Source organism: Schistocerca gregaria, chromosome 2 (genome assembly GCF_023897955.1).
Source record: "Schistocerca gregaria isolate iqSchGreg1 chromosome 2, iqSchGreg1.2, whole genome shotgun sequence".
Classification (NCBI taxonomy): domain Eukaryota; kingdom Metazoa; phylum Arthropoda; class Insecta; order Orthoptera; family Acrididae; genus Schistocerca; species Schistocerca gregaria.
Genome location: NC_064921.1, coordinates 897,380,438 through 897,402,673, shown reverse-complemented (window position 1 = coordinate 897,402,673; position 22,236 = coordinate 897,380,438).

The following is a 22,236-nucleotide window of genomic DNA, read 5'->3' as shown; positions in this document are numbered from 1 at the left end:
GGAATACAGACGTCTCAAAAATGAGATCGACAGGAAGCGCAAAATGGCTGAGCAGGGATGGCTACAGGACAAATGTAAGGATGTAGAGGCTAACCTCAGTAGGGGTAAGATAGATACTGCCTACAGGAAAATTAAAGAGACCTTTGGGGACAAGAGAACCACTTGTGTGAACATCAAGAGCTCAGATGGAAACCCAGTTCTAAGCAAAGAAGGGAAAGCAGAAAGGTGGAAGGAGTATATAGAGGGTCTATACAAGGGCGATCGATGTACTTGAGGACAATATTATGGAAATGGAAGAGGATGTAGATGAAGATAAAATGGGAGATACGATACTGCGTGAAGAGTTTGACAGAGCACTGAAAGACCTGAGTCGAAACAAGGCCTCCGGAGTAGACAACATTCCATTGGAACTACTGACGGCCTTGGGAGAGCCAGTCCTGACAAAACTCTACCATCTGGTGAGCAAGATGTATGAGACAGGTGAAATACCCTCACACTTCAAGAACAATATAATAATTCCAATCCCAAAGAAAGCAGGTGTTGACAGATGTGAAAATTACCCAACTATCAGTTTAATAAGACACAGCTGCAAAATACTAACACGAATTCTTTACAGACGAATGGAAAAACTAGTAGAATCCGACCTCGCTGAAGATCAGTTTGGATTCCGCAGAAATGTTGGAACACATGAGGCAATACTGACCCTACAACTTTTCTTAGAAGCTAGATTAAGGAAGGGCAAACCTACGTTTCTAGCATTTGTAGACTTAAAGAAAGCTTTTGACAATGTTGACTGGAATATTCTCCTTCCAACTCTGAAGGTGGCAGGGGTAAAATACAGGGAGCGAAAGGCTATTTACAATTTGTACAGAAACCAAATGGCAGTTATAAGAGTCGAGGGACATGAAAGGGAAGCAGTGGTTGGGAAGGGAGTGAGACAGGGTTGTAGCCTCTCTCCGATGTTATTCAATCTGTATATTGAGCAAGCAGTGAAGAAAACAAAAGAAAAGTTCGGAGTAGGTATTAAGATCCATGGAGAAGAAATAAAAACTTTGAGGTTCGCCGACGACACTGTAATTCTGTCAGAGACAGAAAAGGACTTGGAAGAGCAGTTGAACGGAATGGATTGTGTCTTGAAAGGGGGATATAAGATGAACATCAACAAAAGCTAAACGAGAATAACGGAATGTAGTCGAATTAAGTCGGGTGATGTTGAGGGTATTAGATTAGGAAATGAGACACTTAAAGTAGTGATGAAGACATTCCTGAAAGTATTTGTATGGAGTGTAGCCATGAATGGAAGTGAAACATGGACGATAAATAGTTTGGACAAGAAGAGAATAGAAGCTTTCGAAATGTAGTGCTACAGAAGAATGCTGATGATTAGATGGGTAGATCACATAACTAATGAGGAAGTATTGAACAGGATTTGGGAGAAGAGACGTTTGTGGCACAACTTGCCCAGAAGAAGGGATCGGTTAGTAGGACATATTCTGAGGCATCAAGGAATCACCAGTTTAGTATTGGAGGGCAGCGAGGAGGGTAAAAATCGTAGAGGGAGACCAAGAGATTCAGAAGGATGTAGGTTGCAGTGGGTAGTGGGAGATGAAGAGGCTTGCACAGGATAGAGTAGCATGGAGAGTTGCATCAAACATGTCTCAGGACTGAAGACCACAACAACAACCACGTGTGACATTCTTTCCATTACCTCACGATAACAAAAAACGTGTTGCCCTTCATTAAACTTTGTCGACGTCCTCCCTTAATTGTATCAGGTAAGGATCACATAACACGCAACAATACTCCAGAGAGAACGAATAGGTCTAGTATTGGCAGTGTGCATCCTCTTAGTGCCCTCACAATCGAAAATGGTAAAAATGTGACTAAAACTAGACTAAGAGAAGACATCCGTTGCTAGAACACATCCCTCGCCAGTAAGGAATCATTAATTTCGTTGGTTGCAGTAGTTAAAATGGTTCAAATGGCTCTGAGCACTATGGGACTTAACTTCTGAGGTCATCAGTCCCCTAGAACGTAAAACTACTTAAACCTAGCTAACTTAAGGACAATACACAGACACATCCAAGCCCGAGGCAGGATTCGAACCTGCGATCGTAGCTGTCGCGTGAATCCAGACTGTAGCGCCTAGAACCGCTCGGCCACACAAGTAGGCTTTGCAGTAGTTATTCGGAGATGAAGAGGCTTGCGCAGTATAGTAAAGCATACAAGTTTGCATGAAACCAGACTACAAGAGTAACAACAACACCAACTACCATTTTTTAAACGTTCCTATGGCTCCGAAATTCTTTCTCAATCTTCACGCCCTTTCGGCAACCTTCGTAGTCAAGCTGTTCGTTTTGTTGTTTCCCGTGGTGTAGTATCATGTAGTAGATATAGTCTTGTGAAAACGGATGAATCTTTTTGAAACAACTTGTATGAAATTTAGCTTCTGATCCAGAAAGTCGTATCAGGAATGTTCCAGCGATACAGTTCCACATTTCACTACTGGGTTGTGTAGTCTAAAATCGCAGTAATACATTCCTATTTCACTGTCGATTAAAATTACACCTGTATTCTGCTTACTGTCTCAGACAATATTTAAAATATGCTATTTTACGAGAAACTAATTTATGTCTCTAATTCACAGGATATATGCTTGCCACACCAGAGACGCGACGAGTGGAAACAATAACTCTGCCATTGCACATAATTTTACTCGCTGACTTTGAGCTCTAATCATCTACTGACAGGACACGAATATTTTCTACACACAATTATGTCGCTTTGTGTCTTGAGATTAAGAACAGTAATAAAAATTGCGTTACTTTGTGGGTTACAAGAAAGCACTGACATTATTTTAATGCACCTGTCGCTATCACTATCGATTACTCATGTTATAGTACAGATCTGCTTTCTGATATGCTGTATTTTTTTAAAAATAAAACCTAATAATTACTATCATACATTCAGTAACTTTTATTTCTGTAGTACTTGCGGTATATTTTACCTTTTATTTTGTAAATACAAAACTTACCAATTGCAGTTCATTACACAATCAGGCAACGTTTCAAGGTACAATGATTTTAACCTTCGTTTTTCTCTTTAAGTTCGCAGTCAGCGAGGAAAAATACATGCCGTGGATGCGACTTAAGATTAGATTAGATTACATTAGATTTACTTTCATTCCAATTGATTCGTAGTGAGGAGGTCCTCCAAGAAGTAGAACCTGCCATTTTACAAATGCGAATGCACTGAATTTATAATAAAAGAGTTTATTTATTTATTTATAAGATAATAAACATATAATACAACTACTATAAAAGAACACATTAATGCACTGAATTGGTGCAGAAGTTAGATTGTAGTTACTTACACACACATTTACAATGAACTCATTACTGCACTGAAATTGTGCTACAGATATATCAATTGGCTTTACTAAGAAATTCATCAATGGAGTAGAAGGAGTTGGCCACAAATAAATCCTTTAGGCTTCTCTTAAACTGAATTTCATTGGTTGTTAAGCTTTTTATTGCTGCTGGCAAGTTATTAAAATGTGTGCTCGTGAATAATGCACATCTTCTAGTGCAAGACCAAGTGACTTTAAATCCTGATGAAGATTATTCTTATTTCTAATATTGATTCCACGGACTGAGCTGTTGGTTTGAAAAAGTGATATATATTTAATGACAAATTTCATTAAGGAATAAATATATTGGGAAGCAGTAGTTAGTGTACCTAGTTCCCTAAACAGGCTTCTGCAGGATGCTACTGAGTTCGCACCACATATAGCTATTACTGCACGTTTTTGTGCCAGGAAAACTTTAGCTTGGCTTGAAGAATTACCCCAAAAAATAATCCCATATGACATTATGGAATGAAAGTAAGCATGGTATGCCACCTTTTTTATTTTTATATTCCCTATGTCTGACACAATTCGCATGTCAAATAGAGATTACTTACAATGCTTCAGCAGTTACTCGCACTGAGTCTCTGATGTAGTGACCGAGCGGTTCTAGGCGCATCAGTCTGGAACCGCGAGATCGCTACTATAGCAGGTTCGAATCTTGCATCGGGCATGGATGTGTGTGATGTCCTTAGGTTACTTAGGTTTAAGGGGGGTAGGACGTCAAACGGGCCGACTTGGAGCAGGAGAGGCACCACAGGACATTATAATTTCCACTGTCTATAATTTTACAAATAAATTCATAAAACTTTGTCAGCATCACCAGAAAGGATTTAGGATTCATACCCATTGCAGTCGAAGTTCGAAAACATAAAAAAATAATTTTTTTACGTGCGAAATTTCATAATTTTTTCACTTACTAACAGCTGCATTTGTTGCTATAGGTACACTTTTCTTCATAAGCTAGAGAGATTCTTCGATGAATTTTGCACAGCATACATACCATACTCACAGGTATATGAAACTCTAGAATTAATTTAATTTGTGAAAAAACGAATGAACTGTTATATTTTAAACTTCATATTTAGAAAAAACACAAAATGTATAGTTAATTACCGCAATTTTTACCACAGTTTTAATAGATTTGGAAAATTGTAGAGTTTCATACACCTTTGAGTGTGCTTTGTATGCCGTGCAAAATTAGCAAAACAACCTCTCTTACTTATAAAGAAAAGTGTACCTATAGCAACAAATATGAAAAAAATGTTGAAATTTCATACGTAAAAAAAACACTTCGTTATGTTTTAGAACTTCCACTGCTATGAGTATGAATTCTGAATCCTTTCTGGTCATGCTGTCAAAGTTTTATGAATTTAATTGTAAAAGTATAGACACTGGAAATTGAAATGTCCTGTGGTGTCTCTCCTGCTCCAAGTCGGCCCGTTTGACGTCCTATCCCCCTTAAGTTGTTCTAAGTCTAGGGGACTGATGACCTCAAATGTTAAGTCCCATAGTGCTGAGAGCCATTTGAATCATTTGAGCTGCGCGGAAGAAAACCAGTGTAGATGCTAAACGTGATGCGTACTCAACAAAGCTTTGAAAGAAGCGGCAGGACGGGCCGGAAGCCTCTCGATATCTCCACGATGGAACGCCGACCCTGCGATGCTAAACGGTGAACACAAAGTGTGTCCTTCCGCCTATTTTACAACACGCTCCTAAACATCACCGGCTGGGGGGGGGGGGGGAACAAGAACGTCTCCCGACATTCTAAAATGAAGGGAAAGCCCGCAGAATTTTCTCTACAAACCTTTGTTGTATTTCCCTAAACTGGACGAACTCGTACTCAGTTCATTTCCCATACTGTGCACTGAAAAATGACGGTGGCTCATTAACTGCTTATGCTTCTGGGGGAGTTCGTGGGCATTTCTGGCTACCTTCTAAGGACCACTCGTTGCTCTCACTTGCGATACCACAATCAGGGAGCACCGTTACATACGGCAGCCATGTCAAGCGGCCCTAGCATACTGGCAGGAATTTGAAGAAACCTCATGAAAATCCGCTCCTCGGCCAGCCAGTACCTAAAGCTTACAGCCGGCTTTTTCCTTCACGCCCCAGCAGTGGGCAATTTAACACCTCGTGCTCACACCTCACAAGCTCTGATCCCCCATCCAGAAAATTTAAGATAATACGAGCGTCTGTTACTAAGCACTTACATAGCAAGGTATGCGTAACCTAGAGACTACTGCATGCTATTCCATACCCAGCGTTCTCTCAGAAACTGTGTTGAGATAGGCCCTGCATTCTCTGACATAGGCAGTTCCAGTTTTGAGTCCCTCTGTCATTCATAATGCGTGACACTTCTCACCCGCTCCTGATGATAAAGGTCATTTTACAGCCTCTGTTCCTTGCCATAATACTCACGGCCTGGGTTGAAGGATTACGTGACTACATGGGCACAAATTACACCGCTCCAAATCAACTTGCGAGAGGCGTTCAATAACTAATGCAACACATTTTATTTCTCGGACAATTTAGGTTGGAAAAGTGAGCAATTTTTTGTGGGACAATGTGGGATATTCCTGATTCAATGGAGGAAAGCCTTTCGAAGTAAGTGTGATTTCAGGTGTGCCGTTGCTCTTCACAATGCACATAAATATAAATGACCTTGTGAATAACATCGGAAGTTCACTGAGGCTTTTTGCGGATGATGGTGTGGTATATCGAGAGGTTGTAACAATGGAAAATTGTACTGAAATGCAGGAGGATATGCAACGAATTTACGCATGGTGCAGGGAATGGCAATTGAATCTCAATGTACACAAGTGTAATGTGCTGCGAATACAGAAAAAGAAACATCCTTTATCATTTAGCTACAATATAGCAGGTCAGCAACTGCAAGCAGTTAATTCCATAAATTATCTGGGAGTAGGCATTAGGAGTGATTTAAAATGGAATGATCATATAAAGTGGATCGTCGGTAAAGCAGATGCCAGACTGAGATTCATTGGAAGAATCCTAAGGAAATGCAATCCGAAAACAAAGGAAGTAGGTTACAGTACACTTGTTCGCCCACTGCTTGAATATTGCTCACCAGTGTGGGATCTGTACCAGATAGGGTAGATAGAAGAGATAGAGAAGATCCAACGGAGAGCAGCGCGCTTCGTTACAGGAACATTTAGTAATCGCGAAAGCGTTACGGAGATGATAGATAAACTCCAGTGGAAGACTCTGCAGAAGAGACGCTCAGTAGCTCGGTACTGGCTTTTGTTGAAGTTTCGAGAACATACCTTCACCGAGGAATCAAGCAGTATATTGCTCCCTCCTACGTATATCTCTCGAAGAGACCATGAGGATAAAATCAGACTGATTAGAGCCCAGACAGAGGCATATAGACAATCTTTCTGGAATAGAAGGGAGAACCGATAGAGGTACACAAACTATCCTCCACCACATACCATCAGGTGGCTTCCGGAGTATAGATGTAGACAGGTAGGTAGGTAGGTAGATAGATGTGGTTTCATGAAGTTCCGACGGAAGGCGTAGCCATCACAATGACGTCTGTAGCGTAGATGTGTTCCAAGCATAGAGCTATCATTTAGTTTCATTTGACGGAAAGTGAGAGCGAACCTGATATTCATAGACTTTTCCAGAATGTCTACGGAGATCTGGAAATGAGAAAAGGCAGTGTGAATCTTTGAGCGAGGTGTCATCATCGTAACAAAGTCGCCAAAACTGGACGACCTTCCGCATGCCGTCGGGCCGCACACAGCTGTGTTTCGCTGAGGAAACTGTGGAAACGACTACAACGTGTTCGTCGCCACAAACATGCAAAGAAACTTCTCCATGACGACGCAGGGCCTCGCATAGACTGCGCGCCCGAGAGGAAGCTACAAAAATTCATTTGACTGTTCTTCCTCATCCAACCTACTACCAGAATCACGCACCCACCGGCTTCCACTGTTTGGCGCAATGAAGGATACAGTCCGGGGGAAACAGTTGGTGGATGACGAAGATGTTAATGATGCAATAGAGTGGTACCACGCGGGTACACAGGTCATCCCAGTAAAATTCCGTAAGCCCGTTTCATTGAACTGAGATTATGTTGAAAAAGAGCCGTTTTGTAGTCAGAAGAGAGGGGATAAGATGGTGTATTGAAATCATGAGAAAAAACTTATTTTCGAAAAAAAAGTGTTGCATTACTTATTAAACGCCCCTAGTATGTAGCCCAGTGGCGAGTTATCTTCCCATTGACTCGTGTTTACATCAGAGTAGAATATGAGTTTTTGATACAGAAGTTACTCATGTACACCGTACGGTCAAATTAAATCGCACAATAGAAAGAATATATCCGCGGAGGCAAAGATAAGCCACTACAAGGCAACAGTGGAGAATGCAGTATTATTTGCAGCTGAGACGATGACACTAGGAAGAAAAGGGCAGAACAACTAGAGAAAGAAGAGAGAAAAATACTGACAAAAATTCTAGGTCCCAAAAGAGGTGGAGAGAGGTGGATGCGAAGACCTATGGAAGAATTGTACCGGAACATGAGAACAATATCCGGGGAAATCAGACTCGAAAGAGCAAGGTTTTCTGGACATCTAGTTAGGATGAGTATAGACAGAATGACGAAGAGAGTGTGGGAAACAACAGGGAACACAGGGGAAAGACAGGAAGCAAGTGGGTTATTGAACTTCGGAAGAACTGGTTGGAATTGGGGATCAAGGTCGAAGGAAAGGAAAATTGGAGGAACAAATACACACCGACCAATATGCCGGACATCAATGACAGAGAAGAGTACAGGAAAAGATTAGAGTGTCACCAGTGGAACCGACAGGAGAAACGGAAACTGAAGATCTGGGAAGAAGAGTGGGAGAGAAGAAAAGAAAGAATGAAGAGGTTCTCGGAGAAGAGGAGGAAAATGCAGTCCACGAAGGGGCTACCCGTGGTCCTACAGAGGCCGTAACGCAGGAAGAAGAAGAAGAAGAAGAAGAAGAAGAAGAAGAAGAACCTTAGAAATGAATGTAAAGTAAGAAAATGTATTCGTGATCAGACGTAAAAGAAAACACTTTGAGCGACTAGGGATAGGACGTTCATATTCACAGGATAGGTACATTCTGAAGAAATGATTGCCATTTGAATCACGTCAGTCCGCGGGGTCGAGGCTAACAGCGATATCGCGGTGTATCGTTACCTGCCAGTAAAATGTGCTTGCGGCTTTCGTTGTTGCTATAAACGTAAGGTAATGGTTCAATGTAACTTGATCTGACGTGCCAGATGCCTCGCAAACGTATGCGTGAACCGTACTGTCAAATCTGTGCCATTATTGGCATGATAGAATGTGATAAATATATCCAGGAAATTGCTGTTCGTATGGGTCGAAGTGTTCCGGCAGTACAACCTGTCTTTGCAGAACACTACGAAATTGTTCCGGTAGCATCACCAGGACCACCCGTCGAGAAGATCGACACCTCTTCCAAGTAACATTCCAGGATCAATCTGAGTCCTCCCCAGCTCTGGCACAACAGTGAAACACTGCAACACATTGTACACTATCAGGAGTTATGGCGTGGGTTACGTGTGTGTCGGAACTTATCCGTCCACTTTTCGCGAATGCACAGAAACATGCTATGGGTGTATGTAACAACGTCGTTGGGGACAGGTATGGCATCAGATAGTTTCTAGGCGAATCCACGTTGTGTTTCTCTGGAAATGATGCCCGCAGTTTTGTTCACCATAGGCAGGGGGAGCGGCATTGGCACAAGACATAGAGCGCTAACTCAGAGCTTTATGGTGTTGAGCACTACCGGATATAACCACAAATCTCAGTTGGTGCGTGTCCAGGGCTCTGTGACCAGTGTGCCCCACGCGACCCTTTCTACACTACATCCCACACACCGTTTCTCGCTATGACAACGCACGGCCACAAGGTGCTACACGAACACATACCTTCTTGGTATAACGGGATGTCAGCATTTTGACCTGGCCCCCCACCAGATCACCAGACTTGTCACCAATCTAAAATGTATGGGATATAATGAAACGACAGCAGCAAGGCTGTGACCCAACGCAAACCACCATAGACGAACTTTGGAACCAGGTCAATGCTAAATAGGTAATTGTACCACAGGACGCCATTCGCGCCATGTAAGTGTCGGTGGCATCACGCATGGAACAAGCTATATTTGCTCTGTGCCTAACACGCAACAGGAGACACGCTAAACCGAGGTGACTGAAATGTTAATCATTTTTGCAGAACATACTAACTTACATGTCCTGTGAATGTGAATGTCCTTCCTCTAGTCGTTCAAGGTGTTATGTTCTTTTCCTGAGCATGAGTGTATTCAATATTTCCATCAGAAAAGTGGCCAAGACACCATGTCTTTACCGCCCTTTCATCTGATTGTCATGTGCACATTTCTGTGACTTACTATACAGTTATATACAATGTGCCATATACTACCTAACCCATTGAAGTCAGTGGAAATTACGCCAGTGCTCAACACTAACGTGAGAAATATATCATAATTAACTGTTCGGATTCTCAGCAGAATCTGTAGACAGAACCATATTACCATGTTACATTCCTTACTCGAGTAATTTATGGTAGGTACACGATGTCTCAGGTTGCGCCGGCGGTTGTGCCATAAAGAGATGTCATCGCCTATAACCGCAACTTAGTCTTCGGTCTGCAAAGTTGCTGGTAGTAATTAGGCGCCGTCGGCCGCGCTTACAGGAGTCGATATTTTAGAAGACCGCGTGTAATGAATTGGGTTCTAGGCTGCTTCCTGTCCTCACACCCCAGTGTTCCACAAGCCTTCCCTTTCCCTCTCCCCCCGAATCCACGCCACCCTCTCTCACCATTTCCCCACGCGGTGGAGCTGGCGCTGTTGCGGTGGCCAGAGTTAAGACCCAATATTGCTGCTGCGGTGCGGAGTTAACTGAAACTATGAAAGGAATTACCGCACCGCAAAAAGGATGGGCTCGCCTAGCTGCTTAATAAGGCTTTTGGCCGCGTGTGGCCGCTCCAATATGCGAAGCTAAGGCAACGGAGATAGGAAAGAGTGTAGTTAAGAGCTACAAGCGTCTAGAAATACTTGATCTCATGGGTTAGTATTTTTTTTCGTAGGAGAACAGTTACTCGTTCTAAACATCTGCAGCCTCACTAATTCCTCTAGTCGCTGGAAAAATACGGGGGCCGTTCGATAGAAAATTCAACTATTTTTTAAGCAGATTGGTTTTAGTCAACATCCCAATACGCCATATTTTTCCCCGCTTTCTTGGCTTTAGTTCAATGGAGCGACCATACGCCTCTTTACCTAGAGGGTCTGTCTGCTCGCTTGGTACCTGTCTACTGTCCGTCGCAGGAGCTTCCAACGTGGTTAGAAATTATGACGCTCAGTGCTTTGGGTGACGTACGGGAGCGGTTGTCTGCACTGTCGCGTTATTTTTTTCTCGAGTTGGCCTACTCAGACAGACTCCGCATATGACGACCTAATGGAAAACAGTGTGTCCAACACATAACTGCGTATGTGCACTGCTGGCCATTAAAATTGCTACACCACGAAGATGACGTGCTACAGTCGCGAAATTTAGCTGACAGGAAGCAGATGCTGTGATTTGCAAATGATTAGCTTTTCAGAGCATTCACACAAGGTTGGCGCCTGTGGCGACACCTACAACGTGCTGACAGTTGGAGTTTCCAACCCATTTCTCATACACAAACAGCACTTGACCGGCGTTGCCTGGTGAAACGTTATGATCCCTCGCGTAAGGAGGAGTTATGTGAAACATCACGTTTCCGACTGTGATAAAGATCGGATTGTAGACTATCGCGATTGCGGTTTACCGTATCGCCACGTTGCTGCTCGCGTTGGTCAAGATCCAATGACTGTTAGAAGAATATGGAATCGTTCGGTTCCGGAGGGTAATACGGAACGCCGTGCTGTATCCCAACAGCCTCGTATCACTAGCAGTCGAGATGACAGGCATTTTATCCGCATAGCTGTAACGGATCGTGTAGCCACGTCTCGATCCCTGAGTCAGCAGATGGGGACGTTTGCAAGACAACAACAGTCTGCACGAATAGTTCGACGATGTTTGCAGCAGCATGGACTATCAGCTGGGACACCGTGGCTGCGGTTACCCTTGACCCTGCATCACAGACAGTAGCGCCTGCGATGGTGAACTCAACGACGAACCAGGGTGCACGAATGGCCAAACGTAATTTTTTCGGATGAATCCAGGTTCCGTTTACAGCATCATGATGGTCGCCTCCGTGTTTCGCGAGATCACGGCGAACGCACATTGAAAGCGTGTATTCGTCAAACGACGAACCAGGGTGCAGGAATGGCAAAACGTCATTTTGTCGGATGAATCCAGGTTCCGTTTACAGCATCATGATGGTCGCCTCCGTGTTTCGCGAGATCACGGCGAACGCACATTGAAAGCGTGTATTCGTCAAACGACGAACCAGGGTGCAGGAATGGCAAAACGTCATTTTGTCGAATGAATCCAGGTTCCGTTTACAGCATTATGATGGTCGCCTCCGTGTTTGGCGAGATCGCGGTGGACGCACATTGGAAGCGTGTATTCGTCAAACGACGAACCAGGGTGCAAGAATGGCAAAACGTCATTTTTTCGGATGAATCCAGGATCTGTTTACAGCATCATCATGGTCGCCTTCGTGTTGGGCGAGATCGCGGGGAACGCACGTTGGAAGCGTGTATTCGTCATCACCATACTGGCATATCACCCGGCGTGATGGTATGGGGTGCCATTGGTTACACGCTTTGGTCACCTCTTGTTCGCATTGGCGGCACTTTGAACAGTGGACTTTAATTTCAGATGTGTTACGACCCGTGGGTCTACTCTTCATTCGATCCCTACGGAACCCTACATTTCAGCAGGATAATGCACGACCGCATGTTGCAGGTCCTGTACGGGCCTTTCTGGATACAGAAAGTGTTCGACTGCTGCCCTGGCCAGCACATTCCCCAGATCTCTCACCAACGGAAAACGTCTGGTCAATGGTGGCCCAGCAACTGGCTCGTCACAATACGCCAGTCGCTACTATTGATGAACTGTGGTATCGTGTTGAAGCTGCATGGGCAGCTGTACCTGTACACTCCATCCAAGCTCTGTTTGACGCAATTGCCAGGTGTATTAAGGCCTTTATTATGGCCAGGGGTGGTCGTTCTGGGTATTGATTTCTCAGGGTCTAAGAGCCCAAACTGTGTGAAAATGTAACCACATGTCAGTTCTAGTATTATGTGTTTGTTCCAATGAATACCCGTTGATCATCTGCATTTCTTCTTGGTATAGTAATTTTTATGTCCAGTAGTGTGCATATGGATTTAGTGTGATCTTGCGTCATAGATTGCTAGATGAAAAAGACTAAGGCATTTCAAGCACTGTGTTTATGTTAACCATTATGGAGCGAAATGGTCGAGATGCAAGTATCAATCACAATAACGAATCGGAAAAGGAAATCAATTTTTTTTCAATGGTAAAAATATTGTTTCTGTGCATTTATTACTGGACAGTATTTAACATAGTTTCAGAAACATTCAAAATATACCGCAGTCCTTCGAATGATACGACAATATTTCTTAACAACACATGACGTCAGATCTACATCTACATAGAGATTCCGCAAGCCACCGTACGGTGCTTGGCGGTGAGTACATGGCTACTAGTCATTCCGTCCCCTGTTCCACTTGAAAATAGAGCGAGGGATAAAGGACGGCTGTATACCTCCATATGAGCCATAATGTCTCGAATCTTATCTTTTCGCTCCTTATGCGAATGATAGTAGCGACGGTCAGCTTCAAATGCTGGTTCTCAAATTTTTTCAACAGTGTTCCTCGAGAAGAACGTCACCTGCCGTTCATGGATTCTCATTTGAGTTCCCGAAGCATCTCCTCAATACGTACGTGTTGTCCAGACCTACCGTGAAGAAATATACCACACTGTCTCATAATTGCTTCGATATCTTCCTTCAATCGGATCCAAAACACTGTAGTAGTACTGAAGAATAGGTCTTACCGGGGTCCTGTGTGCAGTCTCCTTTACACGTGAACCACGCTTTCCTAAAATTCTTCCAATAAACCGAGATCGACCATTCTCTTTCCATACCACAGTTCTCACTTGCTCGTTCTATTCCCTATCGCTTTGCAATGTTATTCCCAGATATTTATTGTGTCAAACAAGACACTACTAATCCTATATTCGAACATTACAAGTTTCTTCTTCCAGACAATACGCATTAACTTGCATTTTGTCAAATTTAGATGTAACTGCCACAAGAAATTTTGTCTAAGTCGTATCTTTCTACAGTCGCTCAACTTCGACACCCTACCATACATCACAGCATCATCAGGAAGCAATCGCAGGTCGTTGCCAACCCTCACCAAATCATTTGTGTAGGTAGAGAACAACAGCCTTTCTATCACACTTCCCTAAGCCACTTTTGACGATACCGTTGTCTCTTATGAACATACTGTGTTCTATTCCTCAAGAAGTGTTCGTGCCACTTACATGTCTGTGAACTTACTTCATATATTCGTACCTTCGTTAGCAGTCTGCAACAGGGCACCGTGTGGAATGCTTTCCGAAAATCTAGAAATATGGAATCACCCACTTTCCCCTCATTCATTGTTCGCAGTGTATCACCTGAGAAAAGTGCAAGCGAGTTCTAAGACCGTGTTTATTATAGACAAAAGGTTCTGAGTCTCAAGATAATTGGGGCAGCTTTCATCACTGACTGTCCCGTGCCTTATAGAGCACATTCTAGTTGATTTAATCAACAGCTCCTACCCTGATACATCATTTGTGTGATTAATCAGCGAAACTATTTTCAAGTTTGAAACTAACCAAATGTTTTCTTGTTTTTAGAGTGAAGAGATACCCAAGCATAAATGTGAAATGTGAAATGATTTGGGTGAAGGTCACGGTTAAAGCAGGCTCAGACATGGCAATTGGATGTCTCTATAGGCCCCCGGACTCAGCAGCTGTTGTTGCTGAGCACCTGAAGAATAATTTGGAAAATATTTCGAGTAGATTTCCCCACCATGTTATAGTTCTGGGTGGAGATTTTAATTTGCCGGATATAGACTGGGAGACTCAAACGTTCATAACGGGTGGCAGGGACAAAGAATCCAGTGAAATTTTTTTGAGTGCTTTATCTGAAAACTACCTTGAGCAGTTAAACAGGGAACCGACTCGTGGCGATAACATATTAGACCGTCTGGTGACAAACAGACCCGAACTATTTGAAACAGTTAATGCAGAACAGGGAATCAGCGACCATAAAGCAGTTACTGCATCGAAGATTTCAGCCGTAAATAGAAATATTAAAAAAGGTAGGAAGATTTTTCTGTTTGGCAAAAGTGACAATAAGAAGATTACAGAGTACCTGACGGCTCAACACAAAAGTTTTGTCTCAAGGACAGATAGTGTTGAGGATCAGTGGACAAAGTTCAGAATCATCGTACAATATGCGTTAGATGAGTATGTGCCAACCAAGATCGTAGGACATGGAAAAGAGCCACCGTGGTACAACAACCGAGTTAGAAAACTACTGCGGAAGCAAAGGGAACTTCACAGCAAACAAAAACATAGCCAAAGCCTTGCAGACAAATAAAAATTACGCGAAGCGAAATGTAGTGTGAAGAGGGCTATGCGAGAGGCGTTCAATGAATTCGAAAGTAAAGTTCTGTGTATTGACTTGGCAGAAAATCGTAAGAAATTTTGGTCATATGTCAAAGCGGTAGGTGGATCAAAACAAAATGTCCAGACACTCTGGGACCAAAATGGTACTGTAACAGAGGATGACAGACTAAAGGCCGAAATACTAAATGTCTTCTTGCAAAGCTGTTTCACAGAGGAAGGCTGCACTGTAGTTCCTTCTTTAGATTGTCGCACAGATGACAAAATGGTTGATATCGAAAGAGACGACAGAGGGATAGAAAAACAATTAAAATCGCTCAGAAGAGGAAAGGCCGCTGGACCTGATGGGATACCAGTTCGATTTTACACGGAGTACGAGAAGGAACTTGCCTTCCTTCTTGCAGCGGTGTACCGTAGGTCTCTAGAAGAGCGAAGCGTTCCAAAGGATTGGAAAAGGGCACAGGTCATCGCCGTTTTCAAGAAGGGAACAGATGTGCAGAACTATAGACCTGTATCTCTAACGTCGATCAGTTGTAGAATTTTGGAACGCGTACTATATTCGAGTACAATGACTTTTCTGGAGACTAGAAATATAGTCTGTAGGAATCAGCATAGGTTTAGAAAAAGACGGTCGTGTGAAACCCAGCTCGCGCTATTCGTCCACGAGACTCAGAGGGCCATAGACACGGGTTCACAGGTAGATGCCGTGTTTCTCGACTTCCGCAAGGCGTTCGATACAGTTCCCCACAGTCGTTTAATGAACAAAGTAAGAGCATATGGACTATCAGACCAATTGTGTGAATGGATTGAGGAGTTCCTAGATAAGAGAACGCAGCATGTCATTCTCAATGGAGAGAAGTCTTCCGAAGTAAGAGTGATTTCAGGTGTGCCGCAGGGGTGTGTCACAGGACCGTTGCTGTTCACAATGTACATAAATGACCTGGTGGATGACATCGGAAGTTCACTGAGGCTTTTTGCGGATGATGCTGTGGTGTATCGAGGGGTTGTAACAATGGAAAATTGTACTTAAATGCAGGAGGATCTGCAGCGAATTGACGCATGGTGCAGGCAATGGCAACTGAATCTCAATGTAGACAAGTGTAATGTGCTGTGAATACATAGAAAGATAGGTCCCTTATCATTTAGCTACAAAATAGCTGGTCAGCAACTGGAAGCACTTAATTCCATAAATTATCTGGGAGTAGGCATTAGGAGTGATTTAAAATGGAATGATCATATAAAGTTGTTCGTCGGTAAAGCAGATGCCACACTGAGATTCATTGGAAGTATCCTAAGGAAATCCAATCCGAAAACAAAGGAAGTAGGTTACAGTACGCTTGTTCGCCCACTGCTTGAATACTGCTCAGCAGTGTGGGATCCGTACCAGATAGGTTTGATGGAAGAGATAGAGAAGAACCAACGGAGAGCAGCGCGCTTCGTTACAGGATCATTTAGTAACCGCGAAAGCGTTACGGAGACGATAGATAAACTCCAGTGGAAGACTCTGCAAGAGAGACGCTGAGTAGCTCGGTACGGGCTTTTGTTGAAGTTTCGAGAACATACCTTCACCGAAGAGTCAAGCAGTATATTGCTGCCTCACGTATATCTCGCGAAGAGGCCATGAGGATAAAATCAGAGAGATTAGAGCCCACACAGAATCATACCGACAATCCTTCTTTCCACGAACAATACGAGGCTGGAATGGAAGGGAGAACCTATAGAGGTACTCAGGGTACCTTCCGCCACACACCGTCAGGTGGCTTGCGGAGTATGGATGTAGATGTAGATATAGAATAACACACACACACACACACACACACACACACACACACACACAAACACACATACACACATACACACAGACACACACTGAATTTTCGTTGGTGGTAAACACTGCAACGCAAAGATATTTATTAAAGAAAGATATTCCACAAGCTGCGACTTTGTCGCGAGTAAAACAGTGAGCCGTATATACAATATGTTTCCTTTAATGTAGGTTTGTGGTCACAAACTTTTTGTCAACAGATTGCCGGATTGCCGATTTCAGTCTATAATGAGCATCAACAGATGTGTTTTATAAAAGCGAAGTCCTAATGTATTGCAGCCATAGTGGCATTGTCAAATGTTAAATGGAAAATGGAATTAGAACATTGCTTTTACAAAACAGATCTGATGATGGTCATTATAGACTAAAAACGGCAGTCTGTTAGAAAATGTTTGTGACCACACACCTAAGTTAACAGAAACTTAAAGGATATTCCAGTTTACCAATCTGAACAGAATACAGCTAATACGTCATAAAAAATCTGTAGATACAAAACTTTTCAACAGATCAAGTTTATGCTTGACTTACATTATTTAATAACATCTTAAGCAAAGGTGTAAGTAAATATGCACACAAAACCCCGTGAATGATACAGAAACCATATGTAACGTGTGGAGTAGATGTCTACTATCAGACAAACAGATATATTAATATCTGGGCCATAGGCGAACACCAATTTATTGCAGATTCAAGTGTGTTATTTACGCTGCTTCATTGCTTAAGTTACTGTTTCTTGTTCCGTACTAAAGAAACTGCATGGGAACTATTGTTCCTGAAATTTGGAGTCCGGCGATGTAGCCGGCCGCGGTAGTCTCGCGGTTCTAGACGCGCAGTCCGGAACCGTGCGACTGCTACGGTCGCAGGTTCGAATCCTGCCTCGTGCATGGATGTGTGTGATGTCCTTAGGTTAGTTAGGTTTAAGTAGTTCTAAGTTCTAGGGGACTGATGACCACAGCTGTTAAGTCCCATAGTGCTCAGAGCCATTTGAACCATTTGAACCATCTGGCGATGTATATTTATCTGACCCTGTTTCCTTCACGAAAATAAAATATTTTATGAGGAGGGAAAGATAAAACCTTAGAAGATTATTATATGCTCGCTAGTTCTGTTCTCTTCAGGACTTACACCATGTATAAAATCAATGCGACTCCAAACTTAGAATATCTTTGGTTAACATTAAAAGTCGGCTTTTATCATGTTTACGCTGTGAAAAGGTAGATAAGCCGACATTTTAACATTGACCAAAGAGATTCAGAATCACAAAAGTAATATCGGATTTTGTACAAATCGCAAATCCCGAAGAGAAACGAACAAGGATGAATGTTATAATGCCTTACGGTTTTCTGTTATAGTCATACAATAATTCCGATGATTAGTCCGCCTGCTTAAAAAAAAGGAAAGGTGGGTGGTAACGTGCTTGCCTTCCGTGCAAGAGGACCGGGTTTCGATTCCCAATAGGGTTTGAGATTTTCTCCGCTCGTGGACTGGGAGTTGTGTTGTCCTATATTCATTTCATCCTCTTCAACGGTACGCAAGTCGTCCAATGTGGCGTCGACTGAAATACAACTTCTACTTGGCGGCCGAAATTCCCCGGATGGGATCTCCTGCTCAACAATGCCATACCCTCATTTTATTTTTCATTTCCTATGATGTAGACTTGACTTTCGCAACACGCTAGTTTTAGTGCTCTTTCACTATGAAACGGGGGCTGAGTCGACTTTTCAACAGTGTTTGTAGCAGCCACGACCTCGTTTGCATCATGGATAAAATCAGCTCTTTGTTGTCTGAGCAATTAGGGTTTCTTTGAGCTGACAAGTCATTGTTTCTCACTGGGAGAAAAATGGATAGGTTAAGTTTCTCCACAAGATATAACAGTTAAATGTCACATATACACCTTTATCAGAAATGTAGAATTTCTAATGTTATGCAACTGTTTATGATATTTATGTTAAAAACCAAGATACATCCATGGGATCTAACAATCTACAAGAAGTTGTGGGCTAACACGTTTGCAACATTTAAGAAAACGTGATACTATTCATATATAAGAAAAGAAATTTATTACCCTTTTAATAATAACTAACCCATGACAACTGAGTACTGACGGTAATATAATTACTTACAGCTTTAGTAAAGGCTTCCATTTGAAACTTAAAAAGCCATAGGTACTAAAAATCCGACAAACTCTAGATTTACTTCTGCTCAGTACAAGTAGTATTTCGGAGTTAATCTAAGGAAGGATACAAGGGCTCTGTGCTCTGTGTGGATATGCTACACGCAACTCCAATGTATCTTCTCTACGCATGACTAAATACATGTAACGTATGCTGTATACGCAGCTTCAATGTAACTTCTTCAATACGCAATACCGAATACTTGCAGCGTACGTTGGATATATAATGGACGCTTTCCGAATTCTTCGCTTCTAGTTCTCTAAGTTATCTACGTTACGTTAGTTGGGTTTAACTGCGAGAAAAAGGAGTTTAGAACCACCTAGAGCAGATGATGAAATGATCATTTAGTTAGTTACTAGTAATAGTTTATGCTTGAAACAAAAACTTCTGTTCCATTATTACTCTAACAATGAAATGAAATCTTCGTAATACCACAGAAACTCGATTCCAAGAAATTCAGCAAATCCAAAGTGACAACGCACACTTAACTGACGTTTTTCTCAGAAACGCCCGCTTTGTGATACACCCCATGAACGAAAGGCAATCAGTTGTTTTCAGTTCTACTGAATTCAATAACACATAGATTTGTGAAAAACAAAATTTAATCCTGTAATGCCTAAGCTGCGTACAGTTGCATAAGACTCCTTTCCAGATAAAAGGCCATAGCCTGTAGTCGGTTACGTCTTGCTTTCAGGCATGATAAGACCATTTGGCACAAAACAGCCACTCTCATATTTCCAGAAGTTCAGAGCTGTCATGTAAAATTTCATGCGAACTGATTACAGTTGAGTCTTGCCGGCCGTCCCCTTGTTTGATATGAACGCAATATAACGTCTTTCCCTCTGTATGGATACAAGTGCGTTATAAGTTAAATGTGTTTTTATCAGAAAACAACAATACTAGACTTTTATCAGAGACCTTGTGTTTCACTAATGCCGTATGTATTTACGAAAAAATGTATTTCATTCATCTACGCACATTCGTTTTACTGTGTTTAGCCGAGATGGACATAGAAACTGTCCTGACGTGATTTTCTCCTAGTGTACATGATAGTATTGGTCATTATGGGAAAAATACACAACAAAAAATAGATGTTACTTGGCGTGGGAAGACTCTTCTATGGAAAAGCGAATAAAGAAAAGTCAAGTACTAGAATTGCATAATACATAATTTATATAATAATTACATAATTACATTCAATTACTCAAAAACCAATGGTAGGATATTAATCATAATGTGAGATACGCGCTCGTTCGTGTCGTGATTTTTTTTTTGCGTTATGGAGGAGTGACCTGCGCTACAAAAAGTAGGTATTACTATGTACGGATTGTAAGATACCCCATCTTCCCATTTGCAGCTATTGCTTTTATCACAAATTTGAGAGGAGCGAGGATTACATTAAACTTTCTAGTTTACTTAGCTTTTCGTGTAGAGCTGGCTCCAGTTCTTCTTATCTAGACGTATGATTCTTACAGCTCGAAATGTCACATTTTATGTCCTCGCGGTTGGACTGATCTAAATAAATTTGAAGATTGTTGCTGCAGAATATTTGTTGTTACATTAATATACTTTGTCACATTTTAGTACATCATACAGTCTTCTGATTTTTCACATTAACAAAGCCGAAATTACGTTGTTCCCACAAATTACAAAAGTATTTCCGATCGCATCAGAGGTATGCTTACTACTCAGCGGAAATAACAATATTTCAAAGGGTTCATAAATTTTCATCTTCACAAATGAATTTCTGTTAGTTTCTGTTACATTATCGCCTTCTATTATTATTTCCTAAATGAATCCTGAAAGAAACATAGTGAACAGGTTCATAATTTTTCTTCTTCACAAATGAATTTCTGTTAGTTTTTGTTACATTATTACCTTCTATTATTCTTTCTAAATGAATCCTGAAATAAGCATAGTGAAGAGTACAGTATTGCGTAATTAATAACAGAAATTTTAATTACGCTCCTGGAAATGGAGAAAAGAACACATTGACACCGGTGTGTCAGACACACCATACTTGCTCTGGACACTGCGAGAGGGCTGTACAAGCAATGATCACACGCACGGCACAGCGGACACACCAGGAACCGCGGTGTTGGCCGTCGAATGGCGCTAGCTGCGTAGCATTTGTGCACCGCCGCCGTCAGTGTCAGCCAGTTTGCCGTGGCATACGGAGCTCCATCGCAGTCTTTAACACTGGTAGCATGCCGCGACAGCGTGGGCGTGAACCGTATGTGCAGTTGACGGACTTTGAGCGAGGGCGTATAGTGGGCATGCGGGAGGCCGGGTGGACGTACCTCCGAATTGCTCAACACATGGGGCGTGAGGTCTCCACAGTACATCGATGTTGTCGCCAGTGGTCGGCGGAAGGTGCACGTGCCCGTCGACCTGGGACCGGACCGCAGCGACGCACGGATGCACGCCAAGACCGTAGGATCCTACGCAGTTCCGTAGGGGACCGCACCGCCACTTCCCAGCAAATTAGGGACACTGTTGCTCCTGGGGTATCAGCGAGGACCATTCGCAATCGTCTCCATGAAGCTGGGCTACGGTCCCGCACACCGTTAGGCCGTCTTCCGCTCACGCCCCAACATTGTGCAGCCCGCCTCCAGTGGTGTCGCGACAGGCGTGAATGGAGGGACGAACGGAGACGTGTTGTCTTCAGCGATGAGAGTCGCTTCTGCCTTGGTGCCAATGATGGTCGTATGCGTGTTTGACGCCGTGCAGGTGAGCGCCACAATCAGGACTGCATACGACCGAGGCACACAGGGCCAACACCCGGCATCATGATGTGGGGACCCATCTCCTACACTAGCCGTACACCTCTGGTGATCGTGGAGGGGACACTGAATAGTGCACGGTACATCCAAACCGTCATCGAACCCATCGTTCTACCATTCCTAGACCGGAAAGGGAACTTACTGTTCCAACAGGACAATGCACGTCCGCATGTATCCCGTGCCACCCAACGTGCTCTACAAGGTGTAAGTCAACTACCCTGGCCAGCAAGATCTCCGGATCTGTCCCCCATTGAGCATGTTTGGGACTGGATGAAGCGTCGTCTCACGCGGTCTGCACGTCCAGCACGAACGCTGGTCCAACTGAGGCGCCAGGTGGAAATGGCATGGCAAGCCGTTCCACAGGACCACATCCAGCATCTC